The sequence below is a fragment of the Manacus candei genome, unplaced genomic scaffold, assembly GCF_025592945.1.
Source record: "Manacus candei isolate 608988 ecotype Guabito, Panama unplaced genomic scaffold, ASM2559294v1 h1tg000014l, whole genome shotgun sequence".
Classification (NCBI taxonomy): Eukaryota; Metazoa; Chordata; class Aves; order Passeriformes; family Pipridae; genus Manacus; species Manacus candei.
Window position 1 is genome coordinate 50,357,615 of NW_026138062.1, and position 21,983 is coordinate 50,379,597.

General features: G+C 40.0%; 1 protein-coding gene and 1 long non-coding RNA gene across 12 annotated transcripts in view; one reads left to right on the top strand and one right to left on the bottom strand.

The window, feature by feature from the left end:
• Window positions 1-21,983, top strand: part of TENM4 (teneurin transmembrane protein 4) — a 600,622-nt gene that overhangs the window by 293,648 nt on the left and 284,991 nt on the right. The gene's annotated exons all lie outside the window — the stretch shown is intronic.
• Window positions 1-21,983, bottom strand: part of LOC127467103 (uncharacterized) — a 38,908-nt gene that overhangs the window by 926 nt on the left and 15,999 nt on the right. The window lies entirely within an intron of this gene.

The following is a 21,983-nucleotide window of genomic DNA, read 5'->3' on the forward strand; positions in this document are numbered from 1 at the left end:
TCCCATAAATTCCATCTCTGACTTCCCTAGAACAATTTCTTTTCTATATTCTTATTATTTAGACTATTTGTCTGGGTATGAATATCCACTCTTTTCATTTATGTGCAGAACCAATTTTATTACTAAACAGACAACAAACAAAATCAATCCTTTCTTCTCATATGGAAAAATAAAGAATTTAATGGAAAAGGATGACTTCTCTATAGGTTTCTGAGAAATCTTACTCAATTTAGAACAGAAAAATACCCAATTCTCTGTCATGTTTTGTGTGAGTTCAGAGTTATTCCTGTGAAACCCTTTGGCATAATTCCTGTTCACCCATTTTACACTTTCCATAAGACCTGTAAGACGGTTTATGTGCAAGAAAGAAAACCTTGGCTGTTTTTAATGCTTCATTCCTTTCAAAATAAGTATAGAGCTCAGCAAAAATGGCTATCAGACCCCAAGTATCAATGACCATTCTTTATGCTAATCTTTCCATTTCCTGCTATTACCAGTTCCAGGGTCAGCAGCAAAAAAAAATAATCCTGAACTATTGTAAAATCATCTGTCATTTTATTTTCTCCCCTAACTCTCTTAAAGAATGTCTGCAATGAATTACCTCCATGTCTGAAATGAATTACTACTCCATCCCACACAAACACACCATCATTACCTGCCCCAAGCAAGGTCTGGAACTATATTGCTCTTGTATGTTAAACAATAGTCAAGCAATGGTGAGATGCAATTGATTATGTGAAACGTTAGAAAGCCTTAGTAAATCAGCTTCTCTGAAGTCATCTGGGCTTTAAGTTAGCTGGTTTTGGTTTAAAAGGTTATTACTCTTTTTCTTTTTTTCTTTCTTTCTTTCTTTCTTTCTTTCTTTCCTGCTCTTTGTCTCTTTTCTTCTCTACTTTCTCTTTTACATTTTACTTTCATTTTTCTGTTGCTTTTTCTTTTGTTTTCTTTTAATTTCTTGTTTCCTTTTACTTCTTCTTTCCTCCCTCCTTTCTCCCTCCCTCCCTCCCTTCCTTCCTTCCTTCCTTCCTTCCTTCCCTTCTTCCTCCCCTCCTTCCTCCCTTCCTTCTCCCTCACTTCTTTCCTCCCTTTCATTATTCCGTTCCTTTTTTTTACATTAAAAATTATCTTGATGCTAACACTGCAGAAAGGAAATTGTCCAAATTTTTGAGAACCATGCCCTGTCATTCCCAAGACCTTACTGCCTCACCAAATACTGACTCTCACTACAGACAGGGATAAACTTTTTGTCTTGAAGCCAGATTGGCGCCTTGCTCTCATCTCTTTTACTGGAAACAGTTGCTTCATTCTTCAGATGCCTAGAAACATTCATCTCGTTTTCAGTCTCAAATTATTCATAGCATTTTATACTAGTTCAGTTGCTTTTCTCTCTTGCCAGTGTTTACCTGCTTGAAATATTATATTTTGTATGTTCCTGTCTGCATTTGTTTTCCTATAACAGGCAAGACAAGTCACCTTAATAGGTAGTTCTCTTCCTTTGTTTGTTTGTTTGTTTGTTTGTTTAAGAGTGCTCTATTATAATTTAATTTTATTTCTTTAGGAGCAAATTTACCTAAATCAGAAGAAGCCACCCATCACTGCTTGTCATTCAAGGAATGCCACACTGATAAAAGTGTTATCTAGAGGTAGTGCTCCCCACTACATTGCAATTAAAATTCCCCTAAACTACTAATTGCAATTAGAACACCACTTTCATATAGCAACGGGCAGCCTATTAAGTGTTAAAATGGAGTTTGGGAGGAAGACAAACCAGCTCATCTCTTCAATTTTTAGCACAAAGGTGACCAAAGGTTATGCTGAGGTTTATGTCCCATTTCAAACCAACCTTCCATCTGACCAGATTTCTAGCACCATTATACGAGCCATAAACAACATCCATACATTTCCATTTTTTAATCAAAACCCATGTATAACAATGTCAGAGCAACAAGATCCCACAGGCATAGTGTCTGTAGCCTTTATAAAGATCACAGTGAAAATGGGGTTACAGTGAGATTTACTTTTAATGCTGTGATGCCCAGGCACTTTGTTTCTCACTGTTTTGACCCTTCTTTTCATTTCTCTGCTCAGGTATTGCTTCTATTTAAAGGTATTGAGTTAGTTTGAGGAGAAAATTTGCTGGATCAGAGTATAAATGAGAGCAATCTCTCCTAGAGCTGCTGTATAATGCAGATAAATCATGCCAAGAAGAGGTGAAGGTTGAACTGTGCTGGTGTTACCCTCACTCTGGTATTAGGCAAGAAATGCATGGAAATGAAAGATGAATGCATAGCAGGGCCACAGTTTGTACTGCAGCACCTTTTTGATGGCACAAATGAGAAAGTCAGTGAAGCTGCTGCATTGTATCAGTATAATGGGGGTCAGGATCCAGAGTAGCAGCACTGTATCTATTATTGGGAAATAACAGATACACACAAAGGAATAATCAGGTAGTGCTTTGCCCCACAGATTTCTTACTTGGTTTTGTGCATATTGGGATCAAAGGGCAAAACCTCCTTTTCAAGTGGTGTGCTGGGAAATGCATTGGGTTAGAGATTTGGGACTGATGTGCACTGAGATGTCTAAGACAGATTTCAAAAGCTTGTATGATGAGCACTGCAGGCATGGGGAATAAAAAGATTTGTAGTGTAGTCCCACACATTCTAGTCCAGATCAAAAAATTGCTTGAAGAGGTTGTTGTTTGCATCATCTCTTACTTACCAGCTGAAAAGTAAATAGTTGGAGATCCTACCTCAAACACAGACCCATAGTCATTTTGAATACTTAAAAATTTTTTGTAGGGTTTGTCCTCAGCCCACACCTGCAAGGAAAGGAAGTCACAGAATCATAGGATCACAAAGTAGTTTGGGTTGGAAGGAACCTTCAAGATCATCTGGTTCCAACCCCCTGCCATGGGCAGAAACACCATCCACTACACCAAGTTGCTCAAAGCCCCATCCAACCTGGCCTTGAACACTTCCAGGGATGGGGCATCCAGAGCTTATCTGAGCAACCTAGTGCCTCATCACCCTCATAGTAAAGAATTTCTCCCTAATATCTGACATAAACTTACAGTCCTTCAGTTTAAAGTCATTCCCCCTTCTCCTATCACTAGTCATCATCACCTCCATATCCAAAACATACTGTTCAGTGAGACAAGAAGATTTGCCAAGATTTTGAACAGAAAAGGGCAAAAATTCACTGCTTTTGGAGCATTACTTGAAGAACAAATACAAAGGACCCCTGAAACATCCTAAGACAGCAACTATACAGCATCCATCCACTGATCTATTTTATGCAAAGGAGGCAATGGCACTGGCAGCATTGAAAACAGAAAATGTTTCTATTAAAATGGAGAAGCTCTTTGCTGAGTTTATCTTTGCTGTGTGCATAAAGGAGCTGAGAGCCAGTGGAGGATAGGATGAGACTGATTGGGAGTGGTAGGAATGATGCACAGATCTTTTCCATAATTAACCAGGAACAATAATTATGCCTTAAAAGCAAAAGCCTGAAACAAAGACTGAGTGGTGCAGGAGTTGTGCAGGAGTTTATTGTTTTAGGTATCTTCACTGGTGTATTTCTAAGCCAGGGGAAAGCCTTTTATACGGCTGTGGATGAGCCCTCACTTTATAACTGAACTTTAGATTTCATCAGTGATTTATCAGTGATAAATCGAGTGTCTCACAAGAAGTTCTGTTAAACCACTAAGCACTAGGAATTGCATCAGATCAGCAAACGCGAACAAGAAGCAGAGTCTGTCCGCAGAGCGGTGAATTACTTGGCAAGGGCTCAATCGCTTGGGGTGATTCCAGTGTTTATAACAGCAGAAGAGCAGTGATGCTTCTGGCTTCCAGTCTGCATACCCCGTATGATGCTTAGCACCTTACTCTTTCTGATCAGACTCTGACACTGCTTCAGTGCCCTTCACCCAGCCACAAAACCTGTCTTCATTATTTACTGTTCACAAGAGGAAAACAATTCTCCGTAAAAGAGCCAGTGGGAAGTGGGAATTTTTATGGTTGACTGCAGAATTTTTTTTTTTTTTTTGCTCTTTATCATCCCTGTGTATTGTCACATCTTCACACCACTGCAGAGCCTGTCTGTTTGTCTCTCTGTTTACTTTAGGTATATTAATTCTTCACTGAATAAAGGTGCATTCACCAAGGGGCAAGTCACAAACCAGCTTCCTTGGCTGGCGTTTATGGTGAATTGGCTCCTATCCAAAACATCCGTCCTGGCCCATTTACAGCATTGTGTGGCTGGCAATCAGATGCTCTGCAGGGCCCTTAATGCTGTTGGCCATGGCTCTCAGCAGCTCTCATCTCAATAATGCAGCAGAGCAGGGAGTCAAGAGGCCACCGACACGGTTTGTGCCTATCATGAGGTTTTTTGGAGGATGTGGGCACACAGTCAAACCTCACTGAATTGGTACACTTTGATGAGTTACGGCTGTGCAGCTGGGGCAGCGTGTACTTAGCTCACTATCTGCAAAATAGAGGAATTTAGCATACGGAAAGAATAGCAAAGCAGTATTTTTCCATCTCTCAATTAGGAATGTGCCTCAGGACAGGAGCAGATTTACCAGGGATTTGGATATCACTAGTGCATTTCTGTGCCTCTCAGCGTCAGCCAGTGTGTAATGCACTTCTACATCCTATGACATTGCCCCCCTCAGATGCATGGGACCTACACCCACCCTTTTGAGGTTCAACAGCATGCTCTTAGGCCTCCATAATTCAGCTGCAGTTGTCTGTGTGTCCTTTCCTAGAGAGTCCTACAATCATTGCAGATTCATTCCCCAAAGCAGTAATATTTTCTTTATGTCATTAGGGCTGCTGTCTCTCAAAGGGATTCTTGTCCTCATTCCCTTCTGCAAACTTCCGATGGATGCTTAAGAAGGGAAACAGGATGGTTAGAGGAAGTCTCTGAGAAGGAAAAAGAAGGGTTTGCACTTACCAAAAAGCAAAATTTGGGGCAAAAAAATGGAGGAATATCTCAGAGAAGGCAATCGCAAAGCTTCTTTCAAGCTCAGCAAATCACTTACTGGAGAAAAAGGCTGCAGTTATTCCAACAGCAGTTCCACAGATACTGAGTTTGGGGCATCCTCACTAAATCTACTTAAGAGTACACTAAGGTAGTGGTAGTTCCAATTGTTTTGTACAACAACAGTACCCTCAGAGTTGTCTGCTGTTTCTGACTTAATCAATAAAGGCCATTAGAAGCTCACTTTTCTGCTAATACTACCATGAGTACATCTTGTTGGGAGGGTTTTTTTATGACATTAAAAGACACAGTGCATTGATTTCTCCTGAGAGATACAGCTTAGGGTTTTTGTCATCCCATCACATAACACAATTTCCTTGCTACATTTCTAACTGCTGGGACTCAATATTCACAGTCAATGAAACACCTTACTAAGTTTAAAAAAAAGATTTAAAGAGAAGTGAAAAAAAATGTTTTTAAAATATTTATATAGATATAGATACAGCTGGTATGAGGATGTCTAGTCACCACATATCTATACGTATGCATATGTATATATATGTTTATTGATAATGAAAATACCACCATTTTTCGATTATTGTTCTTTAAAGAAAGTGGGTCCTAAATGTTCTCCTGAAAAGCATCTAACAGAGATCCCGAAGTGAAGTTCTCTGATTGACTATATATTGCATGCAGTAGAGCATGTTACATTCAAAACCTTTGTCCTTTCACAGCAAGCTGGACAGCATTTCTGAGAGGATGAGTGCAGACCTCAGGACTTAAATGAACTTTTCCAAAGAGGCTCTGGGATCTGGACTTGAGCTGGCAGGTTCTTAATTTCTGTCTTCCTATTGTGAGATTGACAAACTTGTCCACAAATCAATACAATATCCTTAGGCTATGCCAAACTGATTTAATTCAAAATCATAGAATGACAGAGTGGTTGAGATTGGGAGGGACCTTTGCAGATCATCTGGTGCAAGCCCCCTGCTCAAGCTGGACCACCTAGAGCCAGTTGCCCAGGACTCTGATCAGATGACTTTTGAATATCTCCAAGGATGGAGACTCCACAAACTCTTTGGGCAACAGCAGTTGCCAGTACTTCATTAATCTCCCAGTAAAAAAAAAATTTCTTTCCTAGCAGCTTCCACAGCCTATTGTCAGTCTTCTGAGCCCTGCAGCACCTCATGCATTTAAAAAACAGCAACATAGTTGAATTTGAATGCCAGAGAAGACCATAAAAAAAGCATTATGTTAAAGATGCTCAGGTCACTTAAAGAAGGATTCATCTCCGGCAACTTTAGTTGGCAGAACAAAGCCATTAGTTCCAAGCTGGTCCTCTAGGCAGTCCTGATATTCAGCAGAAAGAGACCAGTATCTCTAGAGCGTGAGGAACCCCACCAAAACAAGTGCCTCAGGGAACAACTTGCACTTCAGAGGTGCTAGACTATTTATAGTCTCATCATTACAGACAGTGCCTTGCTGCTGACACAAGACTGCTAAAATCAAGAGCACTGGATGCCTCTCTCAGCACAGAGGGGCTCATTCTCTGACTGCTGCAGGAAATGGAACTGATGTTGGTCACAGAAAGGGAAAGTACTAACTCAGGCTTAGGGGACTAGGGGGCTGAGCATCTTCTGCTTTCTTCTTTAAAAAAGAAACTGGGATCTCTGAATGATTGGCCAATGAACCTTATACAGTTTGATAAAATGGAAACTAACGTCATAACAGTATTAGATTACAAAGAAGACATATGTACATGAAACCATATGTACATGAGGGAGCAGATGTAAACATACTTGTCCTCTCTGCTCTTCTGGTCCAGGCTACTTTGAACATCATACAACAGTGGATAAATAGACAGTTGGTTGTATTTAAAATAAAGGTCTTCAAAATAAGGGGTTTGTACTTCAAATAAAGGTCTTTAACATAAGAGATTAAGGGAAAGATGTATGAATGGACTATATTTAATACACCCTTTACTGATTTGGAAAAGCAGTGAAGAGAGAAGAGGCAAGACTGGCAGATAACATGTAAGCATTGACAGGGCTAGAAGAGTCTAAGGAGGAAGTCCAGAACCACCTCCCAGTGCAGAGGAGCAACTGAACCGTTGTCTGGGAAAACACAGATGAGAAAAATCAGAGGTGAGAATACAGAGGCTGGAGGGTCTAGCACATTGATAGATTCTGGAGGGTTTTAGGGGAGAACTGGTGGGTCGCTGTGAACAGCAGTTCAGGGAAATCATGCACTCAGTGCAGAACTGTGTTTATGAAAATTGCTAGAATATTAAAACTGGATTTTAAGAATAATATCACAAATGGCTTGATGTCACATGGCCATGGTGGCAGGAGCTTGGTAGGAATGCAGTTACTGGTTCAAGGCATTTCAAGTCAGACCTTCAGAAATTAGATTTCAGTGCCACTGAAATTTTTCAGTGCTACTGTAGTTTTTAAATAAACTAGAGAATAAAAATAAAGAAGAATAAAACAGATCTAAACAAACAACTCATTTTATTATTAAAGAAATAGATATTTCGGAGCAGAAGAATTCTCACACAGCCAGAAAATGTTAGAAACAATGTAAAGGTGAAAGAGACAGGAACAGTCATTTTAAAGAAAAGGTGAATAAAGAAGTGTTTCATGGAAGTATATTACATCCTGAGTACTACTACAGAGACAGTAAATTGGCAGTCTTATTTACTCCCACTCATAAAATCAAAACAAGAACCATCCAGTGCAACTGAAGGGCAGTAAGTTTCCGAGAGGTAAAAGGTATACTTCTAAAGACAATTTAAGCTGTAAAATTCACTGCAACACAGTACTGTTAAGCTAAAACTTAATCAGATTTGAAAAAGGAACAGGTATTTATAAGAATAGCAAATATAACCAGGGTTAGGTTAGACAGGAGCTAATAGAAATACTTCAGACAAAGCAAAAAAGCTTCATTTTCTGCCAGAGGTTAGGATGAGCCTTCCTCTAGGGGAAGGTTTTTCCATAATTGGTCATGAAAGGTTTCTTATATTTTCTTGTGATGTACCAAAATGTGTAGTATTAGTCACTGTTGGAGAAAGAATACTGGATTATATGGACATTGATCTGACCCAGCATGGCATTTTTTATGGTCTTGTGAGCAAAATCCAATGGATTTGCAAGGAAATCTTACAGAATAACAGCTTCAGTTTGACTTTTTCTTACCACTACAGAGGCCATAAGAAGAACAACTAAATTCCTGGCAATTACGTGTTTCTGCAGGCAGGCATGGTAGCAGTGCAGGTATCTAATGCTTTTATGCCATTTGCTAAGGATTATACAGCAGTAATCTTTCCCATTAACACTTTGTCTCGTTCTGTGTTGAAGATCCCATAATCTTCTCCCTCCCTCCCCTTTTTCAAAATATACTGAAACAAAAAATAAATACTGAGTGCATGGACTAAAACTTGATAATGGAGATTAATTATTGAAGTACAGACCTACTGTTTATTAATCTCTTACAACTTTTCAAATCAGTCTATCCTCACAGAATTATACTAATTGTGGTTTTCTTTAGAAAGAAAGAAAATTTTTCTTTTCTCTTTCTTTCTTTCTTTCTTTTTTCTCTTTCTTTCTTTCTCTTTCTTCCTTTCTCTTTCTTTTGTTCTTCCTTCCTTCTTTTCTTGCTTTTCTTTATTTTCTTTCTTTTTTTCTTTTCTTTCTTTCTTTTTCTTTTTCTTTCTTTCTTTCTTTCTTTCTTTCTTTCTTTCTTTCTTTCTTTTCTTTCTTTCTTTCTTTCTTTCTTTCTTTCTTTCTTTCTTTCTTTCTTTCTTTCTTTCTTTCTTTCTTTCTTTCTTTTCTTTTCTTCTTTGTTTTCCTCTTGTTACTGATTATCTGCTCCAAGGTAATGCATGTCTCTATCATTTCCAACTCCCAACCTTGCACTGCTGGTCAGTGACCATCTGTAGTGTTTGTGGGGTGTGAGATAAGATACTTACTAATCCATTTTCATTCCGTCTCAGGGAGAGACACTTGTTTGACAGAACAGCATTTCTGAATGCATCCTCACAAAAAGCAATAGTCAGCAGGTTTTAATTTTTTCTCAGATTCAAAACTGAGTTCTGTGCTCTATTCTTGGCCCAAGGGCAATCAAGCAGTTTTGTGAAAATTCCTTTAAGGATGGTATATGCTTGCCTTTTGTTAACCAAGCAGTGGCTACCAGCTTTCAGAACAAGGTTGCCTATCAACAGTTATGATGGGTCAGATCCAACTTAATTTTAAACATGTGAGTATCAAGGAATAAGTAAGGAAACTTTTCCTGGAAAGCTGCAGGGATGAAGGAAGATGGATTTGGCCCCAGACACAGTCTTGGGAGACAGGCTGACACAATGGGGTCAAACCATGACCACTGTAAACCCAGTGACATTAAACAGGAAATTCATGTGAACTGGAGCTTGCACTCTCTTTTACTTTCCACGTAAGCACAGTCACAATGTGTCTATAGTGAAACTTGGTAGAGATTCCTTGAAATTATAAGTACTGAAGGTAAAGTTAATCCAGCCAATATATTGCTTGCAGCATTTCATTTTTTCTAAGTACCAGCTTTCCTTTTACAGGATCTCATAAAAACAAAACAATATGTTGCTCTCTTATGGATAACCTATGAGCAGCAGTTGGTGAAGTAGTCCCAGTGTCCAGAGCTACACTATATCTTTGATGTCTGGTTCTGCAGCACAAATACTTCAGCAGAGCAAGACATAATGAAAGTTTAAGAGCTTGTTAAGGAACTGACTATTACAGAGAACCATGCTCATTTTTGACTCTATTAGAAACACAAGAAAAATAATTTGTCACTTTCCTGTGACTAGAAGGATCTCAGGGGGAATTTCAGATAAGACATCAACATTGTCAGTGATTACTCAGCCTTTTTTCATTACAGTTTATAAAGCCCTGAATAAGAAACCGGTTTATACTGGTGTTCCAATCCTCTAAATGCATCTTTACAAGACCCAGCTGTGGAAAGGACATTTATTTCCACTTTAGAGATGAGGCCAGTGAATCATGGGTAACGGGTGAGTTGCACAAGTTCACGCTAAAGGGGGTTTGGCACACTGTGGATGACAGTGTAACAATACCAACAATAATTCTAGTAAATAGAACTCCTAGGTTCCCCTTCTGGGCCATAGCATGGAGATTTCTCCTATTCTTCCTTAGCTGGCTCCAATTGGTTTCTGTCTTATTTTCCTAAACTGAGCATAATGTAGGTGAAAAAAAAAAAAAAAATCTTCTTTCCTTGGGATCTAAAAGCTTTTCAGAAATATACAGCTACTGGATGATGTTCCTATCTGACTGATATTTAATACATTTTTTCTGCTGTAATTGAGCACACAGTCATGCTGGAGGATAAACTGCAGTGATGACATTGCAACAGTTTGAGTGTTTTCTCCATTACGTGTCTTTACAACAGAGATAACCTTTTGCTTATTGAAATATAATTGCATAGGGAGATAGTTGTTTTAAAACAGAATTAACAATACTAGCTGAACATTTTACAGGAGCTTTCCATAACAACCTGATTTTATGTCAGCTTCTCAAGAGCACAGCATCATTTATACTATAAAATTAATTGAAAATCAAAACCAGAACAACTGATCTTTACTTTTCTTATAGCACATTCTTGGAATTATCTGCAGTATAGAAACTCCATTTCAATATCAGTGATTTCTTTGTCATCAATTACCTCATAGCAATGTTAGGATTCTCTCATACTCCCCTCACTCCATATATTGATAGAGTAAGATATTGATATAGCTGTGATAACTGTGTATCAATAGATATTCAGAATGATCATAATATAGGCAGGATGTGCCACTGCAATTATTTATTTGCAAATCTTCAACCAATCCTTTCCCCAACATTATATTAAATTAATTGAAATATTAATATATTATTATTACATTGAAACACCACTGTAAACTGGTTTAATTTTCTACATTGGAGAGCAGATCATGGCCCTCCATGTTCCTCTACTCCAAGTCAGTTTTCATTCTAATACTTCTAAGTTTCTGCAAAAGTGTATTCAGAGCTGGACATGAAGCACTTCTGATCACTGAGGCTGCCCTCAAGGGTAAACCTGTGTGCTATACTGACAGCAAATCTGCAAGCCATGGGTCCAGCCACAGACTCCTTTCGGGTGTGCAGGGTGCTGGCATGAGTGCTCACTTTGATCTACCAGTGGTGAAGTCCAGGACAGACATGTGTTTGACTTGAGTACACATGAGGAACCTCCCCATGGAGTGTAATGATGGGATCAGAGCGACATGATCCGAGAGAATGTCACAGCCTTGTGGGGAAGAGAATGACTGTCTGCACCCTCTTGCCTTGTGGAGTTTAGCTATGACTGATAGCTAGACAGGCCAGTGCTGTTGGCTGTACCATGGCACGGCTGAGTCGTAACAGCACCCATAAGGTCCACTTTTGAGTTCCCCAAAAAGATGATGTCCTCGTGTCTGACCTTCTGAAAACCTTCTCTTCCTTACATGGAGAGACCCTTTCCTTTCTAGCATGAGCTCTCTGTCATCATTTACTCCAGGCGTTTCTCTGGCCACGCCCCCAGTCAAGGTCCCAGGCACCATTCTCCTCATGAACTACTCTCCTGCACTATGTTCTGTCACCTTTGCTCTTGGTGATGCTGCCAGCCCCAGCCTACCAGGCCAGCAGCAATTTCTCCTCTTCCTCCGGAGAGGAGCTTTAGCAGAGATCTTTCTTCTGACAGCAACAATGCTGCTTATGAGTTCCCTTCATAGAAAAGATCCTAAGTGACAGGATAAAAGCTCCTGACTTGTAGCTGACCTATTTCAGTAATGCAGGGAATTTCCCTGTCCCACAGAGGGCATCTCTGCTGCAGCCAGCAGAGACCAGTGAACCAGAAATTCTTTACTATGAGGGTGATGATGCACTGGCACAGGTTGCCCAGAGAAGCTCTGGATGCCCCATCCCTGGAAGTGTTCAAGGTCAGGTTGGATGGGGCTTTGAGCAACTTGGTGTAGTGGAAGGTGTCCCTTTAAAGTCCCTTACAACCCAAACCATTTTTTGATTCTATGATGCAGAAACAGGACCCAGGGAGAGCTCTGCCATGGTTTGGCAAAGCCTCTTTTGTTGCCAAAACAGTACAGCTTCCCCTTCAGGCTGGTCATGTGAGCTGTCAGCAACCACGAGTAAGAGGTTTCTTACATGTTCACTGCTCATTCTGGTCACCAAGGGTATTTGACAAGGATAGGTCCCAATCCTTTGGAGTGCTGGTTTCCTCTCCCAGTCCCTCATTATTCAGGTTTGGAGATTAGCTGTCAGTAAGCTGTGGTGGGAGTTTGTTTTCCTTTGAGTCAGGCATCACTAATCAGACCTAGCACTTCCTCCCAGGCTTTATTAAACAGAAATCTCTAATCCAGAAAACATTTCCAATATGAAGACTAATTAAGTGTCATAATGTCAGCCGGGGTAAATAAAGCACAAAGGGAAAGAAATAAGCTCTGGGAGTGGAACGTGCTTTATTGAACACACATCTGCTACTCCAACCCATGGTTGTCACTCAAGAAGACATCATCCAGTAAATCTGATCAAAAAAATCCCCACTGAACTGATAAAACAGAGCAACTCTTCAGATGGCTTAGCTGTTGCTTGAAAACCAGCTTGCAAGCCTGTGGACTGACACTAGTGCTGGAAGGCAGTGAGGATTTGAAGCTCTCAGATACAGTATCCTCTGGACTTCAGAAGAATCGAGATCAGATCCTGAGAGCTCTCTCCCACTCTCTTGTTTTCCCTTGCTAAGGAAAAGAAGTCTCTTCAGGTATATTTCTTCACTTTTTAAAAGAGCTACAAAAAATTCAGGCAAAGTGAGTGATTTCCATGCCAGGTATGGCTGTATCATTTCAGTCACTGCAGAGCAGGAGTTTTAAAACTCTGCCAATACAGATGTTGACTTGCAGTCAAATATCCTGTTTATTACTTTTCATTTTCTTTTGGCTACCTGTTTGGTATTAAAAAGAAAAGAAAAAAATCCAAACAACTTTCCGGAAGTAAATAGCTTGAGAAATGGTATTTAGTCATTCTTAGTTAAAGAAACTACACATATATGAATCTTCAATCTGGCTTTTTCTGCTTTTCCTCATCTTAAAAATATCTTATGTGGTACTATAAATAATGAACAGAAGGGAAAGTGATGCTTCATGCAGGAGGGGAAAAGCAGCACTGGTTGTCCTCAATCATGTTCAAACACAAATCTGGAGAATGAATGAATGTTCCTCCATGCATTCCCAGGCTTGAACAGGACAGACTGAGTCCACGAGGATTTGTGTTTCAGACCTCGGTGTCAGTATGCATTACTGTGGGCTTTGAAAGATGCTCTTAAAATGTTTTTAAATAACCAAACGGAGCAACCCTTTCCAGTGTGATAATCTGTGCTGTTACTGCCGCAACTCTGGCAGCAGGGAAAGAAGGAAGAGAGCAAAGCTCTCTTCCTGCTGTGCCCCAGAAATCCATTGCCACAGTAAGCAACTAACATCAGGTTTGATCTTTCACAGTATTAAAAAGGTAGATGACAGTGTAACATCTGCCCGTGGTTTGGATGTGCAGTGCCTGCACTTTTTGCATCCAAACAAGAGGGACAACTGCTTTCAAAGTCAGTGGCCAAAACAAATGGCATTAAGGTATTGTGCAGGATTTCTCTGTGCATGGATGATGCGGTGCAAAGGGTCCCTGACACAGCTCAGTAGCTAAGGAATGAGGTCAGGCTTTGTTTAAGCAACACAGGAAGAAGGGTTCATTTTTTTCCTGTAATGAACATGAAGTGTTAGGCATGTGGCACTAGATTCTGCTGCTGTTGTGCAAAAGACACAGCCCTCGGAAAAAAAATCACAAAGATGTAGCACGAGGTATGATTTAAACTTTAATAAACTCTTCAGAAATCTCCATTTTTGCCTGACTGCCTTTCAGTGATTGCATTTAAACTAATGTTCTAGGGTCCTTTTATATAAAAAAGCCTTATTCCTAGGATGGCTTTTGCAAAATTCATGGCTGGTACTATTCCATGACCTTATGACATGACAGTAACATTTATTTGTATCAGTTTGGCACCACGCAAGTAGGTCGCATGATTATGATGAAGTTAAAATGAATTTTGCCTTTCTTTAAATGGTAATGGAACAGTTACCAACTGATTAAGGAAAACATTAGTAAGTACCATTTTAATTGATTTGAATGCATGTGTGTTTTGTATTGCTTTAGTTTGAGGGCATTTTTAAACAAATAGCACTGTCATTGTGAGCCTTAATTAGATAATAAATTAATAGATAAATGGATTAGAAAGTTCAGTATGGCTTTCACAATTGCTGCTAGTGGCATAAAAATGAGGTGCTTGGTATTAGCAATGCTAATAAATGGCCTAAGAAATACACTTGGAAAGAATGATGATGTGGCAGCAGAGTGGCATGCGAGGACCATGGTCTTTCCTTTGCCCACACCTATTTTGGAAAACAAACGTGCTCCTGTGCTTTCTTAGGAAAGATAACAGTGGTGCAGATCTGGAAGGGTAAACATGTCAGTTCCCTCAGTGCACCTCAAAGCCTGAAGATTTAATGTGGGATTCATGAAAAATTCACTAAGCACACAGGACGTATTCTCAGGGTTAGGCTGCATGGGGATCAGCTCAGATATCTGACGAGGAAAAAGGCTCAGTATGTGCAGAATACATTCAGTTATGGGAAAATCTCTTAATAGGGAGGGAAGTCTGCATCGGTTGGGCTGGATATGGAGTGCACAAGAATCGTTAGGATCTTTCTGAAAAAGAGCAATTTGGTGAATGTTGTGCTGTTTATTCAATCCCATGAAGCAGTAAATCAAGCCATATGGGTCTTGGTGCTGTTCAAAGATGTAATGACAGTAACTCAGACACAGAGTGCTGCAGGTTGGAAAGTGATGCAAATAATCACTGGCATGAGTTCAACCTGAGTGTCAAATACCTGAAATTAAAAAGTTGGAAGAGCACTTTGGTATGGGTTGAATGTTACGCAGCTTGCCTGAAGACACAAGGTAACTTGGATTTGTTATTTTGGGGTTAATTGCCCCTCAGATATAACTACCTACTTCAGGGGTGGCATTAGCCTGCAACACAGGGTCACCATATTTAGAGCAAGTTCGCAGAAAGGGTTTGAAGCCTGAATTATGTTAAGCTTGACTTTTTATGCAGATATTTTCAAGGTGAAATGAACTTCTTCAGCAATCAGACTGGTCTTTGGTAGAAATTAAGTGTGGTGACAGAAACATTATTTTGTTATACATTTCAGGAGCATTTGGGCAGATGCTTGCTTTTATGGTAGTATTTAAGGGTTTGGTGTAGAGTATTCTGTTGCTTTTGCTAATGAGAATAACAGTTCCATCTCACTAAAGGCCAGCTTGATAAAAAGTGAACAGTGTTCTACCCCCTCAGCTACATCACCAAATAGTCTTCTTATCAGTCTACCTAGAGTATAAAACTACATTAAAAAAATACTGCAGTTACTGTACAGCATATTGCATGGTCTATAGACCTTATCACTTGAGTAATTTAAAGTCTATCAGAGTAAATTACATGATAATTTATGAGGATAGTGTCACAGCTGATCTTAGGTAGGAAGAGGTAAACAAGATGCAAATGATCTTTTCACCTCCAGTTTTCAATGCTGGAGACATTTGTCATCTGTTAGGTTCTTTAGCAAGTTTCTAATTAGTATCTTTTTCAAGTCTCTTTCCCGCTCAAAGGGCTCCCATCCAAAGAAATTCTAAAGAGGTTTAGAGATAGTAAATACATTACACGGGGATGTTGCATAAGCCCATGTAACCTCTGTTCTTTGCCAGACATGCATGTCTGTTGTAAATCTTAAAGCTGTGCAGCCATGTACGGTAGTGCTGAGGCCAACCACTTAAACCACAATAAAAGAGTCCATGACTAAACTGCCTCTGATGGGCTTGGTGCACAGGCAAACAAGCCCAGGTCTTATTGCCAAGACTACATCACTGTATTTATTGACATGTTTATCCTGAGACTCTTAGAACAAGGAGGAGAGTTCTCAGCCTTAGGACCCACTAGTAAAGCTAGTCTGTTTGGGAAGTGAGGTTTAAGATAGGTTAAGAAGGAAAGAGAGCAGAGTTAGCAGGAGGAATGCAGCTGCTATAACACAATCAGGATTTGGAAAAACATGGAAATCCCAGAATCATAGAATGGATTGGGTTGGAAGGGACTTTTAAAGCTCAACTAGTCCAAACTCCCTTGCAATGATCAGTAAATCTTCAGTTTTATCAGGATGCTCAGAGCACCATCTGACCTGATGTTGAACATTTCCAGGAATGGGGCATCCACCACCTCTCTAGGCAACCTGTGCCAGTGTTTCACCACCCTCATTGTAAAAATTTTCCATGTTCTGGTTTTGGATTTTATTTAATTTCTTTCTGCTTCAAGTAGCTAGGATGGCCATTCCTCTAGGATGACTCTCCAGCATTGTACTTATGTTCCTATCTTGTGCCTTCACTTCTGAGAGTGTTGAACTGCTACCAAGCAAGGAGGCTGTGGCTTGCCTTCTTCAGGCTGCCTGCAAACTTTTAAATAGAGCAATTGAGTTGGAAGAAAATAGATTTGTCAAAAAGGAGAAAAGCTGAGGAAAACTTTGATCAAAGGGTGGTCTCCAGAATCAAAATGACAGCAAGCTCCATGGGCTTTCTGAAAGGCTACAGTAACAACACTGGAACTCTTGTGAATAAACTGCTAGCACTGTTTCACATATAGCAATGGCTCTTGTGACTTCTATTGGCATTTATCTCTAGTTGTGCAAGTATGTTGCCTTGAAATGCCATAAAGACTGTTGGGATAGGCATTGTTCTCCTGCTGTATTTCAGGCCTAAGTTCTCCTGCAGGCTGTGTAAGTCAGCATGTATATAGCCACACATTGAGCTTATGAGTGCCACACATGGTCACAAGCTGAAATTTCTCAGAAATTGTCTTCACATACTCTGCACTTTCTTCCTCCTCTCTGTCCCTGATTCCATAAGGATGACTTGGAGCAATTTCCAGTTCTTGTAAAATCTCACCTTTTTTCCTACATACCTCGCTATTTCTACCACCAAAATTCATCTCCTGGGGGAATGCACTCTGCATTCAGCTGGTGAAACATTTACTTTTGTTTAGCAGATTTTTGTTTGGTGTGAATCTCTGCATTATACGTACCCGTTTCAAACACTATGGAAAGAAAATGTTTCACTTCTGGAAAGGAATATTTGTTTGGCCTTGCAGATAGTTTAATGCATGCTGGTGTTCAAAATCTAATAAAAAGAAAAAAATAAAAGAGGGGAGGGAAGGGGAAACAAATGAACAAACAAACAAAAACAAACAAAAAACCCCTTATTGTTATTTAAATCCCTGTTCATGCTTTGCAGTTTAATATTCTTTCTACAAGAGATTGACTCAGGACCCCAAATCAACCTGGTTGTACAATACACATATTAAAATATACATTTGGGTCAGAGAAGTCTGTTTGGTTTGAAACACAGGACAGAGCACTGAAGCAGAATAATCACTGTTCACCCTGTAGGTCTTTTCCATTCCTAATGCCTCCGACTCTGTGAACCATCAACTAAGTATTCATGTTTGGGCCGTTCATACAGTTGTTGCTCTTTCAAACCTTCCCTCTTTGCTGCAGGGATCAACAACATTGTCCAACTCACTGATCTTAAAACACGTTTTGTGCTTCAGGACTTGGCTTACACTTAAGTTCACATATTCCCCACTGTGCCAATAGAGCAGCGTCCCTGGCACTGCCATTTCTCTAGATGAACCCAGTCCTTCAATGGACCACCAGTATGTGTTCTGATAGGTTTCCCTGAAGATTAAAACATCATGTTCTGTGACATAATTGAATTGGAAAACCCTGAGTGTTGAGAATAATTGGTTTGAGATATTTAAATTGATCCTCTCATATTTGGAGACTTGATCTAAACTTTGGATGCATTAGGTGTATGTATTCACCTCCCTGTGAACTGTTTGGTTTAATTGCTTCATTATGACAAAAAAGAAAACACCATCAAAAAAGTCTATAAGAGAAACATCAGAAGTGACTGTTCCCTTCAAGCAAGTGGGAAACTTTTTTCACTCCATATTTATAATCAAAAAGCCAAACAATTGTTTAAGAAAGCAATTGTTAAACTTGTGCCTAAACTTGTGCCTAAACCTGGACAAGTGCTTACCTTCCCAGCCCTTTTTATCCATCTCTGTTACATTGTTTGCTGGGAATCTGCACTCACTGAACCACAACTATTTAAATATTTTCCTGCAAACATCCCATTCCCTCACTTAACCCTAATAGCAGACCTCACCTATTCTGCAAATAAACACAGATCTCAGTTCTCTAAGGGAACCTTTACACCTAATGTAATCATTTACCATGTGGACATTTGGCTCAGGTTGGAATACACTGGGTTTCATAAAAGAAGCTGGATGGGCTTTCTCTGTGCACCAAATGCAGGTCTGGGGACTGGTACTCAGACACCATCTTAGTCTTCTGGGTCCCATGGAGAGGTGATAATTTCTGGTCATCCTCCCTAGGCACAGGTTTTCAGATGGGGATAAGGACAAGGTTCAAAGTTCTACCAGGCTGTTACATCTCCCATCATGCTGCGTTCCCATACAATTGTCTCAGCCACCTAACCAAACCTCCTGGGAACCACAGGGATGCAGTATAGGCACACAGCTCCCTCCCCCCCTCCCCGAAGAGTCCTGGGAATTTGGGTGTCCTGCTGTGCATATCTCACATTGCGTTCTTCCAGAAGGGTTAGAGGCTGTATTATTTTGATAAATGAGGCAAGGCAGGGTGATGGTATGGGCTTTTTCGAGTTGAGATGTGGCTAGAAAGGGGAAAGATAAACTTGTAGCTCTTACGGATTAACTTCTGGTTTCTAAGAATAACATAGATAAGGCAGTCTCAATTAGATGGAGCTTAAAATCACATATAACGAATCTGAGACAGAAGAGATTGTTATATCTGAAAGAGAAGTCGCCACTGTTCTTTAGATAAGCTCCCAGATTTTCAGATGAGAAAAAATAAATACTGCAGAAATAGGGTTTTCCCTACTTAACCTTCCCAGCCAAACCCAAATTGCCTACAATGAAAAAAAGAGGGCAGTCCAAACACAAAGATAGTTTCACCACAAATCATTCTACATATTCTCATATGTGTGTTTCTTTAAAAAACTAAGTTAACAAGTTACCCTTCTCCACACATTTGGGACAGCTTCAGAGTGGTATTTTGTTTCCTCTCTTTTTTAACAAAACTAAAGGTTCAACCAAAAATTTGCAAGTAAGACAATCACACAAACCGGCAGAGATGTCTCACCCCAAACAGCCTGCACAAAAATAATGTCTGTTTTTTATCTGTCATGGAAGTAGTTTATTTTTATAAATGCTAGAATTCACCCACAGAAACAAAGCAGGGTAGCATTTCATCATGACTCTGTTTCCTCAAAGGTATTTCCTACAAGGTGTTGGATTCACTTTCCATATGATAAACAGCCAACGCTGTGTAATTACCAGTGAGCAGGTACCAGTTCTGAAGGTCATGCTGACAGCCAGCATGTCCCTTGCACAGCTGCTTCTGTTTAACGTCCCTAATAAAGAGTGGGAGACATTTGATTTTGATCAAGGTTTTAAGAAACACCGTATCTACAGAGGCCGGACATTTTCTTTCTCACTTCATCAGGAAACTTTTCAAGATGGAAATGCAGGACTGAGCAGTTTATCACAGAGATGACCTAATTTTGGCAAGCCTTGGAGAGGTCACAGGCTTCCCACTGCCATTACAGGAAAGTCTTTTATCCTCAAATACAGCAGAAGTGAGTTAGTATACATCTTCTGGGCTATATTTTGAGTCAGCTGTAGATTTTTTTATTCTTTTCATAGTTCTTGCTGTAAGTTTAAGACAAAAGTGTATATGTTTGTGGAGAGATAGCTCATTTCTTTCCCCCTTTTTTTTTTTAACTTAAACTGCTTCTTTATAAAGGTCACTCAAGTCCAGAGTAAAAGAGGATTAATTACTAACAGCCATAATTTAGAGACAAATTACCCTCTTGATATTTTGGCTATCCAGGATACACCATGTAAAAGCCATCTATCTGAGAGAATGACACAGGTGATTGTAACCTACAGTTGTGTTGAGCATTGGTCTGCTTCATCTCCCCTGAAGAATGATGTGGAGTTTAATATATTAATAAGAAAGGGTATAAAAATAATGCTATACTTCTATGCAACTTTTCTCATCCAAAGAAGCCAGGTTGTTTTTCTCTAAATCAGGCTGGTCAAAGAGGTATTCCGCAGGCATGCACATTGATTTCAGTGGAGTTGTTCACAGAATAAATGTACCTCTTCATGAACACAGCCAACAGAATCTGGGATACTGTGGTTTCCAACCACCTGTTCCCTGGGTCTCATTAAATAACGCCTTATACTCTTAGTAATTTGATTAAAATTAATAAGAATGGTCCATGTGGAAAATGACCTTTGGTAATCAGCTCTGTCAATGTGTGATACACATTTTGCACATGGCAAGCAGAGCTCAGATGCTCACACTTGTGAGTGCTGGATTTCAAACTAAGGATTGCAGACATCCACCTCCCTCCCAAGTCCTTATCCAGCAAAGTATGTAGGCACATGTTGAAGGACCAAGCCTGTACTTCTTGAGAGACCTGAGAAGCCTAAACTTATATGCATCATGTCAGAGTACCTCTGGGTTTTCTGATGGCTCTAGTCTGCGCTGGCAAGTCCAGTCCAATCCTAGAGAGCCAAGGACTGCTTTTTAAGCTCAGAGACACACTGTGGGAAGGTGTGAAGCATCCCATTCATATTCTCACAGCTTTTTTCATTTCCAGAGTTGACCTGTCTGAAGCCAGCTGTGTGTTTCCACCTCCTTCTGAGAGTCTCACAGACAATTTCCAAACCTACTCCATCAATCTTACATTGTAACTACACATTTCTGTCATGTGGCTTACAAATACATATGGATTTCCTATAGCAGATTTTTCTACCTACAAGTCTTTTCATAAAGACCATATGTTTTTTTAACACCATTATCAGATAATCTCTCTCTTCAGAGATCAATCTTAAATGCACTCATTCCACTTTATTATCAAGCTACTGCTTGATTTCTGGTATGCTCAGACTCTGACACAACCTTAGATGCTCACTGTACTATTACTCTACTCTCCTGAGACTCCACCTGCCCCGGGCCACTCAAAAAGCATGAGGACCTGTTGGAGTGGGTCCAGAGGAGGCCAGGAAGATGCTCAGAGGACTGGACCACTTCTGCTGTGGAGACAGGCTGAGAGAGTTGGGATTGTTCAGACTGGAGAAGAGAAGGTTCTGGGGAGGCCTTAGGGCACCATCCAGTACCTGAAGGGGCTACAAGAGAGCTGGAGAGGGACTTTTGACAAGGGCATGGAGTGACAGGACAAGGGGTAATGGCTTCAAACTGACAGAGGACAGGTTTAGATAAGATATTAGGATGAAATTCCTCACTGTGAGGGTGGTGAGGCACTGGCACAGGTTGTCCAGAGAAGTTGTGGATGCCTGGAAGTGCTCAAGGCCAGGTTGGGTGGGACTCTGAGCAACCTGGTTTAGTGGAAGGTCCCCCTGCCCATGGCAGGAGAGTTGGAATTAGATGATCTTTAAGGTCCCTTCCAACCCAAACAAGTCTATAATTCCATGATTCTATTGCCAAGTTGCAGTCTTAAAAAAAAAAAAATAGCTGAGAGAGTTCATATGAGTTTATTATAAAAAGGGAAAATAATGGGAAAAAGTTGTCAGAAAGGAAGAATTTGGGTACACAATGCACCTGGCTAGACATTAATCAATGTGGTGTCTTCTTTAACACTTTCCATGCTTTCATTTGGGAATAACACACAATTCTGCTTGCCATTTCAAGACAGTTAATTAGCATCCATAGACTTATAAATAGGATTTTA